The sequence below is a fragment of the Sminthopsis crassicaudata genome, chromosome 4 (assembly GCF_048593235.1).
Source record: "Sminthopsis crassicaudata isolate SCR6 chromosome 4, ASM4859323v1, whole genome shotgun sequence".
Lineage (NCBI taxonomy): Eukaryota > Metazoa > Chordata > Mammalia > Dasyuromorphia > Dasyuridae > Sminthopsis > Sminthopsis crassicaudata.
This window is the reverse complement of record NC_133620.1, coordinates 442,766,580-442,786,637: the sequence shown is the minus strand read 5'-3', so window position 1 is coordinate 442,786,637 and position 20,058 is coordinate 442,766,580. Positions and strand designations below refer to the sequence as shown.

The window sequence follows — 20,058 nt, the reverse complement described above, 5'->3', positions numbered from 1 at the left end:
GGAGAACTTCTGCCAAGGGCACTTGGATGTTTAAACTTCATTCATGAACCATGTAGAATTAAGACCTTATAGAACTCAAGTCATAGGAGAGTGCTATCCCTAGCTTTCAGCTCATCACTGCCTGCCTTTGCCTTAGCAAATGGCTCCACAGTAACAAGGAATCTTGTAAGGGGAATGAATTTTGTTTCAGACACTTTTCATTTATCTGCTGGACTTCCATGTACGAGGTGTCTGAATGGTAGCTACAGATGTGAGGGAAGAGGGCCCAGGGTGGAGCCCAGGGGACACTTGCAAGAAGAACACAGGGTCTAGAAGAAGATCCAACAAAGGAGCCTGACAAGGAGCATTCAGAGGTCAGGAGAAGGAGAACCAGGAGAGAAGAATTCAGAGAGAAAAGGGTGATCAGCAGTGCCGGGCTGCACAAAGATCTCATTTCTCAAATACATCCCGAGTATAAATTTATTTTTATAAATTATAATTTCTAAATAATAATTATTATGAATAATTATTAAATAATTTCTAAAAATAAAAGCCATTTCCCAATTGTTAATTATTACAGGCACTTTTCAGAAGAAATCAAAACAAATGCTCTAAGTCACTACTGATTAAAAAAAGGCAAATCAAAAAACTCTGAAGTACTACTTCATATCTCTCAGAAATGACAAATGCTGAAGGTAATGGGGGAAAATAGGTACACTGATGAATAATTTGAAATAAAAGAAAGTTACTTATGGCATTTTTAATATATAGTTATTTGGGATATCTCTTTATGATGTTTGGGATTTGCAGTTCCAGTTAGGACAGACAACTCTTACTTTGGCTTTATGGTAGTTTGTAGCTGTAATGTAATAGTTGAAAAAGGAACGGTAGATCTTTCAGAGGGATGACAAAACAAGAAGGAATTGCTCTTTTTGTACTTAATTATGATCAAAAAAGAAAGAACTAATCAGTGATATAGAAGTGACTAGAACCCTGGGAGAGGATGCTTGGAATTCTGTAATTCAAAAGTAATAATAATTGTTTGTATAATGCTTTTTAAGTTTGCAGAGCACTTTAGATATATTACTTTATTTGAGTCTTCCATCAATCCTGTGAGATAGTTACAACCACTATTATTATTATGCCCAATTTAAATGAAGCCCCCAGCAGTATGGTGTGTAAGATCCTTCTTGCTTCCTAGGCTGGATTGCTCTTTTCAATCTGTATTCAAGGCTGGAGAGTCTAGAGGTTCCCAATGAAATGTTATCCCCACTCTGCTACAACTCAAATGTGTCTCTTTCAAAGGATCAAAATGACCAACATGGAGCTGATACATGAGATAAAGGGCATAAAAGATCACCTCACCACCCTTGATGAGGTTTAAGCCTTCTGGCCTGGCTGAATGACATTCTCAGGTACTCCAAGAACTAGTAGAGCATTTTTAGGTGATCTCTGAAAGGTCACAGGGAACAAGAGACTCTCAGACTGAGCAAGGACCAGTGTTGATCCAATTTTCAAAATGGGAAGAACCAGAATCTGCAAACCTTAAGCCAACGAGCTTGACTTTGATTCCTGGGGAAATGCTGGAACAGATCATTGAAAGATAGTTGGCAAGATGCAGAGGTAATTTGATAGAATAGCAGGAATAAGTTCTATAAACCTTAAGAAAACACCCCAGAGACTGAATACCAGTGGGAGATCCAAAAAAGAGTTACAGTAAATCTTTTCCAGTGAGATTGGCATAGGAAACAAAAGATCTGTGCACAGAAGAGACAAAGTGGCCAAGACTGACCAGAGGGAGCATTTCCGAGTGGCAGCTGCAGAGAATGAGGCTGTGCCCTGAAGCAGGAAGAGGTCCCAGCTCCAAATGGCGGCACCATGACCTCAAGCAGGCTGCTAGAACAGGGGCCAACTGACAGCTGTCACCGACTACCCAGTATCAGGTCACAGATCCAGAACTGAAGGAACCTGTGCCCAAGGCTAGCATTCTGGAATGAAGAGTGGTCACAGGACCTAGGCCATGTACTGACCAAGGAACAAGTTCAAACAAGGTCCCCCATCTAAGTCCTACTTTCTAATCATTGAGTATCCCACAGAATTCTGTCCTGCATCCTCTTTTCACCTTTCTCTATACTATTTCACCAGGTGATCTCACCAGCTCCCAAAGATTCAGTATCATAAAAATGCTGGTGATTCTCAAATCTTCATCATCTACCCCAACCCCTCTATTGTCTCACAACTCCAAATACCTATTGGACCTTTTGAATTAGATGTCCTAATTATTAGACATTTTAAACTCAACACGTCCAAAACATTGTCTCCCCTGGCCAAAAAAAAAAAAAAAATTTCCCTTCCAGCTTCCCTATTATTGGAGATGTTTTTCATTTTTTTATTTTGGGTAAGTTTTTTTTTGGAGGGGTTGTCAAGGCAATTGGGGTTTAATGACTTGCCCAGGGTCACACAGCTAGTATGTGTTAAGTGTCTTAGGCTGGATTTGAACTCAGACCTCCTGACATCAGGGCTGATGGTCTATCCACTCTGTGCTAACTAGATGCCCTCTCACTGTTATTGTTGAGGGTACCCTTGCAGCCTAACATCATCCTGGACTCCTCACTCTCACTCCCCGCATTCAATCTGTTGCCAAAGCCTGACAATATTACCTTCATAACCTTCCATTCATGCTCCTCTTCTCTGAAACTAGTACCACCACCTCACCATCTGCCACAAGCATCTCCACACTCCTATCCATTCCTCCACTCAGCTGTCAAATTGGTCTTCCTTAAAATTCAAGTATTACTATGCCAGTTGCTCAACTTCCCTATTATCTGCAGGATCAAATATAAAATCCTGTTTGACACTGAAAGCCTTTATAACCTAGCTACCTCCTACCAATCTTATACCTTACTCTACACCCCTAAACCAACATTAATACTCTTTGATCCAACAACATTGACCTCCTTATTTTAATTTTAAAAAATTTTAATGGTATATTATTTTTCTGATTACAAGTAAAAATGGCTTCCAACATTCATTTTTGTAAGATTTTGAATTCCAATTGTTTTCTCCCTTCTTCCCTTCTCCCCTCCCAAGATAGCTTGCACAATCAATTTTTCCATATGAGTCATTTTGGGAAAGAAAAATCAGAACAAAAGGGAAAAATTACCAGAAAACAACAAAAGGTGAAAACAGTGTGCTTCAATCCATATTCAATCTCCGTAGTTCTTTCTCAAGATGTGGATAGCATTTTCCATTCAAAATCTATTGGAATTGTCTTGGATCACTGTATTGCTGAGAAGAGCTAAGTCTATGATAGTTGATCATCACCTAATCTTCCTTTTACTGTGTACAATGTTCTCCTGGTTCTACTCACTTCACTGAGCATCAATTCATGTAAACATGTTTCCATAGCCTCCTTAATTCTTTAAACAAGACATTCCATTTCCCTACTCTAGGCAATTTCATTGGCTTTCCCCCATTCCTGGAATGTTCTCCTTCCTCATTCCCACTTCCTGGATTCTCTGGCTTTTTTCCAGTTGTAGTTAAAATCTTAACTTTCTAGATACAAGAAGTCTTTTCTGATTCTCCCTGGATTCTAGTGTCTCCCTTTTATTATTTCCAATTTATCCTGTACATATCTTGTCTGTACATAGTTGTTTGCATATCATCTTTGAAAGTAGGGTCTGTCTTTTGCCCTTCGGCATATTCCCAGTACTTATTAGCAATAGGCACTTAATAAATGTTTATTGACTAAGTCTGACTATGTCCAATAAGTAGAACCATCAACTTCATTCATTCTTTACACTGTACAGTCTAAGATCAAATTAACTTTCTGGTCTGTCAGTATGTTGCACTAAATACTGAAAATACAAATGTAAATTAGAAGTTAGAATTCAGTAATGACCAATCTTTAAGGAAAGGGAAAAGGAAGTTGGGTCCAGTTTACTTATATAAAATCCAGGAACTGATTTACTTAATATCCCAAATGCCTAGTATAATGTCTTGTTCACAGTGGACACTTAAAAGTTGTCACTGAAAAGACACAGAAGAGAAAGACAAGATTAATGAAGACCACAGCAAAGACTTAATTTTTAGATGAATGCTGTTTTTATTTTGAAGGGTGAAAAAATTTTCTAGATTTCAAAGATAGCAAATATCAGAATTAGTTATTTCTTAAAAGTACATTCATTACTACTTCTTGTGTGAAAGCAAAGGTACTCTTGAAATTCTGTTTTCATGATTAGTAATAGGGGAAAAAATTCCAATTCTTGATTAGTAGAGTATCAAATTTCTTTTTAACAAAAAAGTCTTCTTTCATAGATTCATATCTCCATCTTGTGGTCTTTTTGAACACTACCATAGCAAACTTTTAAAGCTGTGTTCTGTCATTTGAACTCTAGGCTTAACAATGTTCATTACCTATTGGTACTTGCTTTGAGAGCTGTTGAAAAAAAGCCAGAAGACTGGATCCCTAGAACAGCTTCAAAAATCAAATATCCTATAATTTCATTAGTGTGGGAACTCCTGTTTGAAAACTTTCAAAAGATACTTATTAACAGCTTATGCTATCAGATCTAAAACCACCAGTCCATATTACGTCCTCTTCTAGCTAAACAAATTTGCCATTCGCTCTAAAACTTTACGTCTTTACCACTGAAATCATATGTCAGATGCTTTGTTTGGGTACAGAGGTGTCTTGGAGTCCATGCCAATAAACGTTAAGCTCTGGATCTCAAAGAGATCATAAAAAGAGAAAAGATCCCTCATGTGCAAAAATGTTTGTAGCAATCCTTTTTGTAGTGGCAAGAAACTGGAAACTGAGGGGATGCCCATCACTTGGGGAATGGCTGTAATAAGTTGTATATGAATGCTATGGAATATTATTGTTCTGTAAGAAACGACCAGCAGAATGATTTCAGAGAGGCCTAGAGAGACTTATAGGAAGTGATGCTGAGTGAAATAAGCAGAACCAGGAGATCATTATACATGGCAACAAGATTACACAATGATCGATTCTGTTGGATATGGCTCTTCTCAACAATGAGATGACTGAGGCCAGTTCCAATGGCCTTGTGATGAAGAGTGCCTGTGGACACTGAGTATGGATCACAACATAACATTCTTATTCTTTTTGTTGCAGTTAGCTTGCATTTTGTTTTTTCTCATTTTTTTTCTTCTCATTGTTTTTCTTTTTGATTTTATTTTTCTTATGCAGTAAGATAATTGTATAAATATGTATGCATATATTGAATTTAGCATATATTTTTATCATCTTTAACATATCTTGGATAACTTGCTATCTACGGGAGGGGGTGGAGGGAAGAGGGGGAAGAAATTTGAATACAAGGTTTTGCAAGGGTTAATGTTGAAAAACTATCCATGCATATCTTTTGAAAATTAAAAAGCTTTAATAAAATAAATAAATAAATAAAACTCAAGTTCTGGAAGATTTCACAAAAATGGAAAGCTCAAACACAAGACTTGAAATATTATACCAAGTTGGTGGAGCTGTGAATTGGTCCAACCAATGTAGAAAATAATTTGAAATTACTAAAGGAAAGTGACTAAACTATTTGATGTAGACATTTTACTATTGAACATAGCTCTCAAATAGATCAAAGAAGGAAAGGCAGGTCTGATAAACATGCCAAAATGGTCACAGAACTTTTTTTGTGGCAGCCCCCTCCCCCCAAAAAACTGGAAACATAGTGTATATCCAGGGGACATAGTTAACCAAGACAGTCAAGGACCTGAATCTATTACATTTGAAGGTCAGCTAAAGTATTGGGGATGTTTAGCCTTTGGATGAGAAGACTCACTGGCCACATGATAACTGCTTGCAAGAACCTAGAAGAGGAATTAGGACTTGCTATTTCTCCCCATAGGGCAGATCAGGAAGTTGCAAAGAGGAACATTTACCCTCAGAGTCAGAAAAAACTTCCTAATAATTTGAACAATTCTGAAGCAGAATGGGCTGCCTGGAGAAGCTTTGAAGCAGAAGTACACAGTACTTGTTGGGGACATTACAGTGGAAATTCCTTTCATGGGTCCAATTAGATGGTCATTGAAGTCCCTATCACTTGGAAAATGACCAAAAAAATCTGTGATATTACAGTATAAACATTTATATCACAAGAACAGCAAATATGAGGAATTTAGAGATATATCAAAAACTTGTATGATCTGACACAATAAAGCAAGCAGAACCAGGAAAACAATGTACACAATGCTTGAAATAACTTCAACAAAAACACTGAAAGGCAGCCAACCTCTAATTAAAAGGACCTATCTTGTTACAGAACAGATGATGAAATATATCTCCTGCTCTCTTTAGAGAGAAAGATGGATGACGAAGGATGAGGAATGCTGCCAATACTCAGGTGCAGTGGCTGTGGGGATTGGGTTTTCTTAACTGTTCTCCATTGAACTCTTCCCTACTAACTAAAGGAAAATTACAAAGCAGGAAATCACAACAGTATAAAACTGCTGCAATAAAAACTTTTAAAAAGAAACAAATATGGGCCCCAAGACATATTGTGTCTTGTCCACTTACCCTAATTTAGTGAGGCTCATCTCCAAGAAAGTTCACCATCATGAAATATGAAATAGTCTTGTTTACTTGGTTTATTAACCACAAAAGTATATATAATGATCTAGAAAGTTATAAAATGCTACAAGTCAGGGAATATTGCCATCATACCAACTAAATAACAGGCCTTTTGAAGTTCTGATGTGCCTTCCACAAAGATGTTCCTCTCCATGACTTCTTTCGAGACCTACCCCAAAACATCTCTGAAAAGCTTTCCTTTAATCAGTGTACTGGGGCAGCTAGGTGGTGCAGTGGATAGAGCACCAGCCCTGAATTCAGAAGGACCCGAGTTCAAATCTGATCTCAGACACTTAACACTTCCTAGCTGTGTGACCCTGGGCAAGTCACTTAACCCCAGTCTGGGGGGGGGGGGGAGAGAAGAATCATTATACTGTGTGGTATGCTGTTTTTGTCAATATCCAATTTATAGATGATTTGGAAGATGTTTCTGTGTACTATGGTTCCAGTTTCAATTTGCATTATACCAGTTCACAATAGTCTTAATTCTGGGGAAATCAATATGATGAAAAAGAAAAGATCATAGATTTACAGGTCATTAATGTTTTGTTGAGAAACTCTGCCCCTAGCTATATGACTATGTAAATCACTAAATTAAGAAGATTAGACTAGATAATTTTAAAGGTTCTTTTTCAGGTCAAAAATTTTATTTCAAGCACTTATTTAGTATGTCAGAGTTAAGGTTCCTTTCATATACAGTAGATGTCCATTCCAACTCCCAAATTCTGACTCAATTCACACAAAACTGAATAGGCATTTATTATGGATAAGCCATGGTGCTGGGCACTGAGATTAAATGAATAAAACATTCCCAGAAGAATCAGCTTAGTAATATTGTTAGAGGGATAACAATATATATAAAATGTGAGAAATACATGAACACTGAAGTACTATGACAGTTCAGATAAGGTAATTATTTCTGTAGAGAAGAATCATCAAAGGCTTCATGGAAAAGGTGGCTTTTAAGCTAGTCCTCCAAGGACAAACTGATGTAGGCTGCCAACAAGTCATGAAGGTGTTGTGCCACAGTTCTTTTAATGTCCTGACCCAGTTTCCCTAATTGTCCTATTTAGTTACTCTGCCTCAGGTTATAACCATTCCCTCTCAAAGTTTGATAGCATAAAGGTCTTATATCTTAGGGGATAAAGGTCTTTATCCATTTTAGACATCAGAATTATCAGGAGCTTATCCACTACCTCTCTCCATTATGTCATCCTAGATGCCTGCCTCCATTATATCATCCTCATCCTAGATCCCACCCCCATTAGGTCATCCCCATCTAGGTTCTTCCTCCATTAGGTCAACGGTCTCGTAATCCTACAAAAAGAATCTTGTATCTGACATTCAGGGCTGGACTCTTTTAAGACTATAGTCTCATTCAGCCCTGGGACCAAACCATGGATCCATTTGGTCCCAGTAAATCTCTCCATTAAATAAATTATTAAATTGTTCTCTAATCTATATCTTGCTCAGTTTCTCGGGCATTACATTTTGGAGGCCCCAGCAAGATGTTAGAAAATGAGCAGGATTAGAGATAAGAGACTTTCCAGCCTCTGCCTTGGTCCTCAAGGTGGCTGTGGATCTGAATTCTTGGCCTGAAGAGGCTAGGCCCCCCAGGATTTTTTTTTTCCCAGAGCCTCTGGGAAAGAGAGCAATTTCCAGCCACAATAGCCTGATGGGAGACACCCCCATTTTGGCCATAGGAGTAAGCCTGTCTGGGTACCTTTTGGGGTACCATCTGGTTAAGTCTTAAGACCTGTTCTGCTTTATCTGTATAAGACCTGTTCTGTATGATAGCATCTGTATTCCCAGATTTATGAAATGCTGATGGGCATAAATTCTGGAAGTAGGGGGTCTTCTGGACACAGGGGACCCTACCTGGGTGTCTAAGACAGTTCTTTTTTAAGACACCATCTGGCATAAAAAAAAAAAAAAAAAAGGCTCCGTTTAGATTATGGGAAGGAAGGCTCTGGAGCCGACAACTTTCCTCAGGACTCTTCTTTCCAGATAGCCCCTGGTCTGTGTTGTGTTCTATGTGATTTGTTTGTATGTTTTGTTAATATAACAGCTCTGTTAAATTTAAGAACAATGATCAAATTTGGGAATTGGTTATTTCAATACTGAACTTCAGCTGGAGAATTTGATTAGGAATTTTAGGATGATTCTAAATTTGGTAAGTGCCTTTGCATGCCAGATTTATTCTGAGTATTCTTTTGGGCAGTTTTAAAGTTGTGGGAAATAATTTTACTGTTGCCTATGCAGGTTAGATTCAGTTATCTTTAAGTATAACATCTTAAAAGAAAAATAGCTTGTTAAAGAAGTTGTTAACTGGCCTGAAAGAGGTCATGTGCCTCTAATTAGGTAAACTATGTAGCAAAAAGGATCTGACTTTTCTGAAGGCTCCAACTCTGACCAAGTTGGAGCTTAGGAGGAGAGTCCATTGGGAATAATGGCCACATGGGGCCAGAGGGAAGAGAAAGAAAAACTATGCTGTTTAGTGAAATTCATTATTTGAAATATGATAGGAAAAGCAGTTTTATATTATTGGGAATTTAAAGCTTTATTTAGTTTGGTTCAGAGTCTGTTAACCTATATTACAACATTATAAGTTATGCTTTAAATCCAGCTCTGCTGGACATGTGGGTTTTATGGAATCTCCCCCCAACACACACACACATCGATTTCTGCTACTTTAAAGGTTGGGTGGGGTAGGGATCTTTTGTCTTCAAAGGTGAAGATTAAACTCAGCCCCCCACTACTCTCTGCTACTTCTATAGAGCATCTAGTTAGCCTGGAGGGCAGGTTAGTTCACCTGCCCCTCCCTCCTGCCTCTTTGGAGGTGGAAGTGGGGGGGAAGGGTGGCCACATGGAATCTTCTCCTTCCCCCTCCCTCTAAACTGTATTCCAGCCGTTTTCTATCAAGTTGTAGCCACCTGGTTTTGGCTAAAATCAGCAAACTGATTTGTATAAATATAAGGTTATGGTAAATATCTGTTTAGGATTTATCTGAAACTTTGGTTAATGGAATTTGTTACTGGAGGTAAAATTTATTGGGTTTGTGGTTAATATGTCACTGCATTTTTTCCTCCTGTTAACTGATTTCTATAATCAGAGCAATGGTCAATAATAAACTGTTAATGCAATTCAATTATGTCATACCTTGCTGTTTTCAATCTGGTTATATGTTATGCCTGGTTATCTGTAATCATTATACCCTATATACGTGAGCAAATAAGTATTTAGTCAGGTCATCTATCTGTTACTAGATGTTGTGTCAGGATATTCAGGGATTTTTTTTTTTTTTTTTTTTTTAAAGATTTATAACTAATGAGAGGTCACATCTTGTAGCAGTCCTTGTGGACCAGTCCTTCTATCTCAGACTATTCTAACTTTTCTTTGTTAGATTTTTGTTTTTAGATTTGGTCAAATTACAGATATATTGACTTGTTTCTGGGACCTAGATTGAGCTTTGATTGTTGGCAGGCCACACTACACCCATCTCCCTCCGTGGACTGAGAATCTGCACCCATCTTCAGCAGGAAACAGTTTTTGAGAAAACCATTGCCCCTGCTCCTGATGTAATTTAGATTAATATGGGGGAGTGAGAAAGTAACTGAATTGTTAGAATTTTAACTGTATTATTGTGTTTTAAGACTTAGGATGGAATGGAAATTGTTAAACTTATGTAACTATTGCTGTTATGTTTGAGGGAATTTTAGTCTGTTATGTATATGTATAGGAATTTTGATTCGATCAGGATTTGTGTGGAATGGTTATTTAATAATTCCTTTCCGTGAGGGAAAAAAAAAAGGGGAGGAAGAAATACGAAATTGGGGAAACGGATGTATTTTCTTAGGTACTTCTGCCCCACCCCCTATCTTACTAATTCAGATTTAATTGGCAGTCCTTTAAACAGTCATTTTCATTTTTTTACTCCTAGCTTAAATTTACTGGACTATGATTTTGCTGGTTATGCTTTAACTTTGAAATCCTTTATTCTGTTGAATTGACCTGGCAGACTCAATTTTGGGGATTATTTTTTAGAAACAACCAGAAATCTGATACCTGTCTTGGCACTGGCAGTCTCTCTGATCTGTTTCTCGACTCCTGTTACCCCAGGTCCTTAATTAGTATTTCAGCATACTTAAAAGGACCTTGCAGTTTGGTGTCAGGCCTCTTAAAAGGTTGGGGTTTGCCTGCCTTGGTCTAATTGCATAATCTGCTCCTTTCTGCAGCCCTGTCTGTTCACCCTTTTCCCCTGGAGTGGGTTGCCCCTTTGAATGGACAACACAAATGTCTTGAGCCCTGCTGCTCTGTAAGCAGAGGCTGAGTCGTGCACATATAACCACAGACCTAACTCACAGCAAGCTGTTCATATGCTCCCCAACAGCAGAGGACATGACATGATTGCAATAAGGAGCTTTGTGTATTGCTGGTTAACTCTGGAGTTATCAGAGAGAAGCTTGACCTTGCCATAAGTCCTTGCATTGTTCTAGCTTCATTTTTGGTTTTCATTTGATTTACTTCACATAGGGTTGGTCAAAATTAAAACCTTCTAGAGGAAGGTGATTCAAAGATTTGAATAGAGACCGAGCAAGATAGAGCTTAGAGAACAATTTAATAATTTATTTAATGGAGAGATTTACTGGGACCAAATAGATCCATGGTTTGGTCCCAGGGTTGAATGAGACTATCGTCTCAAAGAATCCAGCCCTGAGTGTCAGATACAAGATTCTTTGATAGGGTTACAAGACCGATGACATAATAGGGGAGATTGCCTGGATGGGGATGACCTAATGGGCAGAGGAACCTAAGATGAGGGATGACATAATGGAGGGAGGTAGTGGAGAGGCTCCTGATATTCTAATGATGTCTAAAATGGATAAAGGAAATGGATCAAACATTAATAGGGAATAAGTATAGCCTAAGGTCTAAGATATAAGATCTTTATCCTATCAAACATTAAGAGGGAATAGTTATAACCTGAGACAGAGTAACTAAATAGGACAATTAGGGAAACTGGTCAAGACATTAAAAAGGGAACTGAAGCACAACAAAGAGAGGAGGCATGCCAAACACAGAGAATGGCAGAAACAAAGTCATAGAGACAAGCACATATATAGGACAGATTTTTAAAACGGGAAGATAACAGAATATGGAGCAGTAAAATTGGAAAGGTAAAGTTGGAAACCAACTATAGAGGGTCTCGAATTTTAGGATCAGAAGTTTTCATTTCATCATATATGAGGAGGAGGAAGGGAAGATTTTGCCCTGGTCAGATCATATGTGCAGTACTGGATTCAGTTCTGGATGTGGCACTTTGGGGAAGCCTGGAGAGCATCCAGGATCAGAATGGGAAAGGCTCTCAAGTGCATATTATATGAGATGAACTAAAGGAAATGGAGTTTAGCCTCCAGAAGACAAGACTTGGTCGGTAAAGGGTCGGGGAACATAAGATGACTATCTGAAAAGGTTAAGAGTTGTTTTAGGAAAGAGGGATTAGAAACTCTGTATGACTCCAGGGGGCAGAACTAAGAATGATGGTGGAATTTACAGAGGGTTGAGACATAAAGAAAATTTCTTAACAAGTGGGCAAAGCTGTCTCTGGAAATAGTTTAACTTCACTGAAGGTTTTCAAAGAAAAGGTGTTTATGTAAAGCAGGGCATTTTTGTCTAGTTATAGGTTAGAGTAGTTGGACTTGGAGGTACCTTGCAGTACTGTGATTTTATATCAGCAAAGTTTAGGAGAGAGGAAAGAGAAGGATACCTGAAACTGGAAGGTAAGAAAAAGATCTGAAGCATTTTCAAAAAGAAGGAGCAGACAACCAAGGAAAAAACTCTGGGAGATGACTATGAACCACTACATAGAATTCTCTATTTTTGTCCATCTGCACTTTTTATTTCCTTCACAAGCTAATTGTACACTATTCCAAAGTCCAATTATTTTTGTACAGCAAAATAACAGTTTGGACATGTATACATATATTGTATTTAACTTATACTTTAACATATTTAATATGTATTGATCAACCTGCCATCTGGGGAAAAGGGTGGGGGAAAGGAGGGGGAAAAGTTGGAACAAAAAGTTTTGCAATTGTCAATGCTGAAAAATTACCTATGCATATATCTTGTAAATAAAAAGCTATAATAATAATTTTTTTAAAAAGCAGATTCATGTCCTCCAAGAATGATGATACGTATTCATAAATGACATCAGATGTTCAATGATTCAGTAAAAGTCAAGGGAAGAAGAGACTAACAGCAGTGGTTGGTGACTCTCTGATGAGGAGTATTGACAGCTATTCTTTCTACCTAGAAAGTACAGAGAATATATTCACAGACAGAATTCATAGGATACAAAACAGGATTCAAGAAAGGAGTCAGTGACATAATCCATGGCTCTTTTTGAGTGTACAAAGTATAGGTAACAAGCAGAGTAAACTAAAGATCTCAATATAAAAAACAAACAAAACAAAAAACCCAACCAAACTTGATCCCATAGATATGATTGAGACTTGGTGGAATAAAAACTAGGACTGAATTATGACTGTCAAAAGGAACAAAATCAATAAAAGGGTCAACTAGGATAGACTTATACTATATATAAAGAACATATATATATGCTTACTGGTGGAAATCCAGAATGAGGAAGCATGAAGCAGCTCATTTAGATGAAGTTTTTAAAGAGGCAGAAACATAAGTGAATTGACACTGGGGTATATCACCTGGACAAATATGAGAAATTTGGGAAACAGATGACAAGCATGGAATCTAAGTATGATATAAAAAACAGATGTGTACATCTGTTAAAGCTCACTGATCAACATAAAAAGAGCAGCTAATAAGAATTTCTTGACTTCATAATCATCTTATGCTTCTAAAGATAGAGGATATAATGAGGAAAAACTACTGCTCTAGTCCCAATTTTCACCCCATAGGGCTGGCTGCTAGGGTGCAAATAATAGTAACTCTGAGAAAGTACCCATTCCATCTTCAAATAAATGCAAAAGAAGGAGAGGAAATCTGGGGATTGTCTGACATATATTCCAGATATCGGGAGAACAAATTTCCAAGGACTGAAGAAAGTCTAGATAGACTCCAGTGGATTCAAATTCTACAAAGGAAATAAGACCAGGAAGGATCTAAGGCTCTTTATTAAATTTGGCACCTACAGAAACAATTCTGATGCTGGAAAAAAAAAAGGCCTTCATTGACCAATTTAGCAAGCATAGAAAATGAAAACAAGATCAGAATAGTAAAATAAAAATTTCCTCATTGCTGTTACTACAATGCTGCCCCTGACTCTCAGATCTACTTGTCTTAACCTCTCCCAACCTGCATCCTTGCTTCTCCAACTTCCTACTGGATGAGAGTTTATGCCACAAGTTCTGAAGACAGAACACAGCTCTAAAAGTTTGCTGTGACATTTCAAGACATTTCAAATTAAACATCCAATTCCTGCTATTTCCCTTCTAAAATCCCTTTTGAGCTTCTCTATCCTCCCACACAGGTAGGTAACCAACTTCCATATATTTGCTCCTCAAACTCTTACTACCCAAATCCACTCAGTTGTTTACCTTCAGAACATTCTTATGTCCTTCCTCTTTCCTCTGACATTGTCACAACTCCACAACAGACCCTAATTACTTACTTCAATGCTGCACTATTGTAAAAACCTGTTAAGGGACAGGGGAGTGGGAAGTGTCTGTGCCACTCAAGTCTCTCCCTACTCCAATCTATCTTCCATTCAGCTACCAAAAGTGATTTTCCTTCAACAAACTCCAATAGCTCCCTATTATTCTAGGATCAAATATAAAATCCTGTTTGATTTTTAAAGCTTTTTGTTACTTATTTCCTTCCCTCCCTCACCCTTCTAGTCTTCCTACAACTTACCTTTCATGTTTTCTGTGATCCAATGACACCAGCTCCCCTACTGCTCCTCACAAAAGAAACTTATTTTAAGACTCCAAGAAAGAGGTTTCATTGGCTGTCCTGCATAACTGAAACATTTCTTCATATCTCACATGAAGTCCCCACTTTTTAATTTTTTTTAAGCTATAAACTTTTAAAATTACACTCCAAAATGATAAAAAGTCTCAGAAAATAGAAAATAGTGTCTTATCTTTTTTCCAAGCTATCTTCATATCAAAACCACCAATATGTAGAACTGGGTCTTTGGTTTGGTTTTTCCTGTTCAATGTAGTGATTGTTGTGGATTTTTTTGATATGTGGTAGAATCTTACATAACTCTCAAAGTTGTAGAACTTCATTCAATCAAACAAGCAAGACAACATGTAAATATTCATGTCTTGGATTGTTGGTCAACTGTGCCTATTTTCCCTAGATAACTTTGCCTCCTTGTGTTACAAAGCCCAAGCCATTCCCATTCACTTCGATGGCAGTTCCTTTGGTAATAACAACCAAAGTTGTATATAGTAGAGAGGAAGATTCTTCATACCAAATGTGGATAGGCAAAAAGTAGCTTTAATTTCAGGATAAATTACATAAGCATCCCTAAATGCAAACCCATTGGTCTAATAAATCTTTCATATAGTGATGATTTTCCAGTGAAGCCATCCCCAATAAAGCAGACTTTAGTAACCATTCTCTTTCAAGTCTTCTCTTTCTTGTACAAGTAACTTTTAACCCTTCTGCTTCTCCTTGGGCATGAACTTTTGGCAAGAGCACTTCTCATATACCAGCTTTTCATTCCCATTTAATCATGTTGGAAAGGACTTTGCCTTAGGACTCTCCCTCTCTGTCCAATAAATATACAGACCTGATTCTTGGGGAATTTGTTCATCATTCTTTTGATTGATATTTCTTTCCATGCATCTTGATAAATCTTTTTTAACTTAATCTTCTCAAAATGATGCTATTTATGGTAGCATTTGGCCTTTAGACAATTCATTTTCTTTTAGACATTCAGGAGCTTCTCAGCTTCTTTTCTTTTTTTCTCAATCCAAGCAGTAGCCATACCATTTTCAATATAACTCTATATATTAATTCTGTAGCATTTCAATGGCTGGGGGCCCACAGAAGAACCAACCAAAATGCTTTAGACCCTCTGCTGTTAGTGACTGACTCCTCATAAGCGGGAAAAGAAAAGGCTTCTACAAGGAGCTTCTCCCTCTCTTTTTTAATCTATGTGCCTTCCCTCAAACTATTAGCTCACTCCAAGGTAATTTGGAGGGGACGGAACAGGTAATGATCAGGAAAGGTCTGTGAGATAATATTTAACATGAGATAATATTTAAACTGAACATTGGATTCTAAATAGAAGAGGTGAGGAGACAGTACACTCCAAGTTAAAGAATATATGTAAAAGCTAATAGATGGTAAATGTTATGTGGTACTACGTCAGGAACACCAGTTTGGCTGAACTGCATTGTACTGCAGGGGAATCAGATATAACTCTGGAAAAGCAGGCTGAAGTCATGTTGTGAACAGCTTTAAATGACAAAAAAAAAAAAAAAAAAAAAAAAAAAAAAAAAAGTTTAAATTTGATCACAAAGTTAATAGAGAAACCCTAGAATTTACTAAGCATGAGTAACATGGTCAGAGCTGTGCATTATAATTACCTTGGCAGCTATGTGGAAGATGAATAAGAGAGGAAATTGATATAGTGAAGGGCATTTAACACATGTTGACCAGGATGGCAAATGTCCTTAAGTATCATTGACAGAAAAATCAATTGAACTGAGAATATTTATCAAGTATTTCAGAGCTATTCCATAGAAGAGGAATTGTACTTGTACCAGGCACAATGAATGAAAATTGAAGAGAGGAAGTTTTAGGCTTAAGGATATAAGGGATATCATCCTGATTGGTCTCTCTGCTTCTGGTCTATTCCTTCTTTCCTCTTTCAAAATAATCTTCTTCAAGCACAGTTCTCAGTTCCAGGATCTTTAGTGTATCCTTATTACCTCTAGGATAAAATACAACATTCTCAATCTGGCTCCTCACAGAATTGGGATGAACATCCAATGTTATCTAGTCCAGCCTCTCCATTGAAGAAACTGAGGTTCACATGAGCTAAGTGACTAGTCCAAGTTCACACAGTGAGCTAGTGGCAGAGTCAGGATGTAAACCCAGGTTCTTTGTCTCAATCCAAAACTCTTTCCACTGCACCACATAGCCTTTTTCATTTAAAATCTTCTAATGGTGTGGGTGGTGCTCCCTTTAAGAAACTAATTCTTGCAGATTCCTTTCGGATTCCCAGCAGATGCATTATCAATTCAAGAAGGTAGGACCTTTGATTCACAAATCCTGTCAAAAGCACCCTTTTGAATTCCAATAGATCTGGGCCTGTCCCAGCCCCCACTGGATCTGAGCCAACTTGGGACACCACCCACAAGCCCATTTAGCTATAAAAGAGCCAAACTGGAGCTCTCTCTTTGCAGAGGTTCCCAACATGGCAGCCTTAAGCCTGGCTGCCAAGGATCTCTGTCCACTGGAATCCTATTTCTGGTACCCCTTTGTCTCTACCTTCACCTTTTACTAACTAGACTTTAACTTTACTTTCAAACCCCGTAATAAACCTATCTAGGTTTTCAGGCCTATAAATTCCTTTACAGGGGACTCTGCGCTGTCACTAGACTGCATTCATCCTTGCACCAAACCAAAAAGGGGTTATCCCTTTCCTAATTCTCTACCTAATTCACTACCACTAGGCTTCCACCTGCCTTTCCAGGTTTCCTTTCATATTATTCTTTTCCATGCATTTTCACTGCAGTAAAACTGCCTTAGCAAGGGCTCCCACATATTGCATCTCTCACCTTTCGGCCTTTGTCCAGGCTGTCCTCCACATCTGGAATATGGGTCAGCTCCTCATCTCTGCCTCTCAGAATCCTCCGAGGCCAAGTGCTACCTCTCACCTGAGGACTTTCCTCTTTCTGCCTCCTGAAATTACCTTGTATTTATTTGGCATATATTTATCTTACATGTATCTCTATACATGTTTATACCCCCAGCCTCAAGCAGAACATTCAACAGGGAGGGTTTCATTTCCCTTTTTGTATCCTCGGTGTCTAGCACAGGGCATTTCACAGACTATACAGTGAATAAAGGTTGGCCAAATTAAGCATTAAACAGTGGCAGTACGGTTAGCGAGATGTAAGAAATGTTAAGGGAACATTTCAGTTGCTACCTGATTTTCATGGCACCTCAAACCTAAAAACAGTTCTAGAACTTCAAATAACGGTTGGAACAAGAAAAAAGATTTGGATGTTCCCTTTCTATATCAAGATGAGTTAAACCTGCATTAACAAGCTAGTTCTGAGGTTCTTAATCTGAATTCTTAAAATGTTTTTATAACTTTAATATAATTCTTTTATGATCCCATTTATTTTATGTATTTAAGGATATTATTCTGACAAGGGATCCACAGGTTTCACCAAGCCACTAAAAGGGCCCGTGGCACACAGACACAAACCCTGGGCCAAATGACCAGGGGAAGAAATGACAAAGGACTGGAGGACACTAACACTTAGAAACACCTGCAGCTTGGGAGCACACACCTGGAGGACCCTAATTCAAATCTGACTCAAACACTTCCTAGCTGTATGACCCTGTTCAAGTCACTTAACCTGGTTTATCTGTTTCTTCATCTGGAAATCAAGAGCTGGAAAAAGGAGATGGCAAACCACTCACTGCCAAGAAAATCCCTCCGGGGTCAGGAGGAGGGGGACACTGCTGACTAACACTAATTGCACCAACTGGAAAGCAGCACTGGCTCCAAAGGAAAAAGGACAATCAGGAGGAATAGTGTCACACAAGTCATGGGGAGGAAAGAGCAAATTAGAGCAGAAGGAAGTAATCCCACTTTTGGCTTCTTCTGCATTTCCCTCCACACCTAGTGCTCAAAAACAAGTGGGGGGCAGCTAGGGGGCGCAGTGGTTAGAGCATCAGCCCTGGAGTCAGGAGGACCCGAGTTCAAATCTGGTCTCAGACACTTAACACTTCCTAGCTGTGTGACCCTGGGCAAGTCACTTAACCCCAGCCTCAGGGAAAAAACAAAAAACAAAAACAAGTGTGGGAATCCGTCCTCCGAAGCTCTGGCTTAATGGACCCAGCCTGGGACTCTGAAGCTCCAAACTTACCCACGGCTCCCGCTGAGGGTTAAGCAGTATGATGCTGCTCATTTAACAGATGAGCAAACAGTCCGGAGACTTGGCCGGGAGGGGGAAATGGGGGCGGGGGAGCCGTGGCCGGAAGGATTTGAAATCGGGCCTTTCAGACTCCGGCCCTCGCTCGCTGGCGCTGGGACAGCGGACAAGGCTCCCTTCCCGCCGAGGCCCGCCCGCTGACCGCTAAAGCCGGGAGGCAGGGAGCCCCAAAGGTACGGGCGCCGGCACGGGCGGTCTGTGCACACACAGGAGAGGCGTCCCAACCGACAATCCCAGACCCACGGGAGTCCGGCTCCAGTCCCCGCCGTCCCTCTGGGCGCGCCAGTATGAGGGGTTCCAAGGAACGGGGCTCGGTGATGAGACGAGCAGCTCGGCCCAGGAGGGAAGGCCCCCTGAATCAGAAGGCCCCAGGCGGGGGGCGGAGAGGGGGGGAACCTCGGGCACTCGCGGTCTCAGCTTACCTGGGAGAGGAGTGGACAAAGCTTGCCTCACCCACCCGTCCTGGGGCTGAGGTCAAAGATGGGGGCCGCGGCAAGTCACCCGAGCTCTCCCGGAGCTGCGCGCCCTCAAGGCTACAACAGAAGATCCGCGGCTCGGTTTGGGTGGGGAGGGGGAATGAATGGACCCGGCGTCACGTGACCCTCCCCATGGTCTCCAGGCGGAGCTCACGGCCCCGCCCCCACGTGCCCCGCCCCTCGCCTCCTTTACTCACCCTAGGCCAGTGGCGGAGCCGAGCGGAGGTTAGGGGAGAGCGTGTAGAACCTGGGCCCGGCACCGGGCTACGACGACCCAGAGCAGAAGGCGGGGAGGAGGGGAAGGAAATCACCCCTACGGGTTGTGGCGGGTAAAAGCGCGGGAAACGGAGGCCTCGCGGGAGGTCCAGTAACGGCGCCTCGGAAACGTCTCTGCCCGGAGAAGGTTCGAGCCCGCAGCCCGGCCCTTCCATGGGGACGGTTGTGGGCCTCGCCGTCTCCTCCTCCGCAGCTAGAAGCTCCTTAAAGACCCCTCTGCTGAGCCCCCGGCCCCCAAAACGGACAGGAGTTGACTTCATCCAAAGGGGGTTGGGACTAGCCCGAGAAGAGGCAGACATTCAATGAAATCCCCGCTTCTTCTTTACCACATAGTTTGCATAATCATTTAATACCAAACACGAGTCTGACCCCCCCCCTCCACGCCTCTTTTCCTGCACAGAGCCCCAGAATTGTTTCTGCTCCTAATCATCCCGAGTCCAAATGCTTCCCCTCACTTCCTGAAATTTCAGAATTTTACTTCTCGGCTCCCTTAGAGCCTCGCAATGCTTGCTCGGCCTCAGAAGGTTGGCCCCGCCCCTTTGTCTGGAGGCCCCGC

At 40.0% G+C, this 20,058-nt stretch overlaps 1 long non-coding RNA gene and 1 pseudogene across 2 annotated transcripts in view; both read right to left on the bottom strand.

Annotated features, from left to right (window-relative positions):
• The window catches only part of LOC141541196 (uncharacterized), a 105,880-nt gene extending 86,469 nt beyond the window's left edge, over positions 1 to 19,411 (bottom strand). The window contains exon 1 of one of the 2 annotated variants that reach the window (XR_012481679.1): positions 19,173 to 19,411. This is a non-coding gene — a long non-coding RNA (uncharacterized LOC141541196). The remainder of the gene's footprint in view (positions 1 to 19,172) is intronic. The other variant, XR_012481678.1, reaches the window with a different exon arrangement.
• Positions 527 to 16,057, bottom strand: LOC141541195 (ribosome biogenesis protein NSA2 homolog pseudogene; annotated as a pseudogene).
• Positions 19,412 to 20,058: the final 647 nt, after the last annotated feature.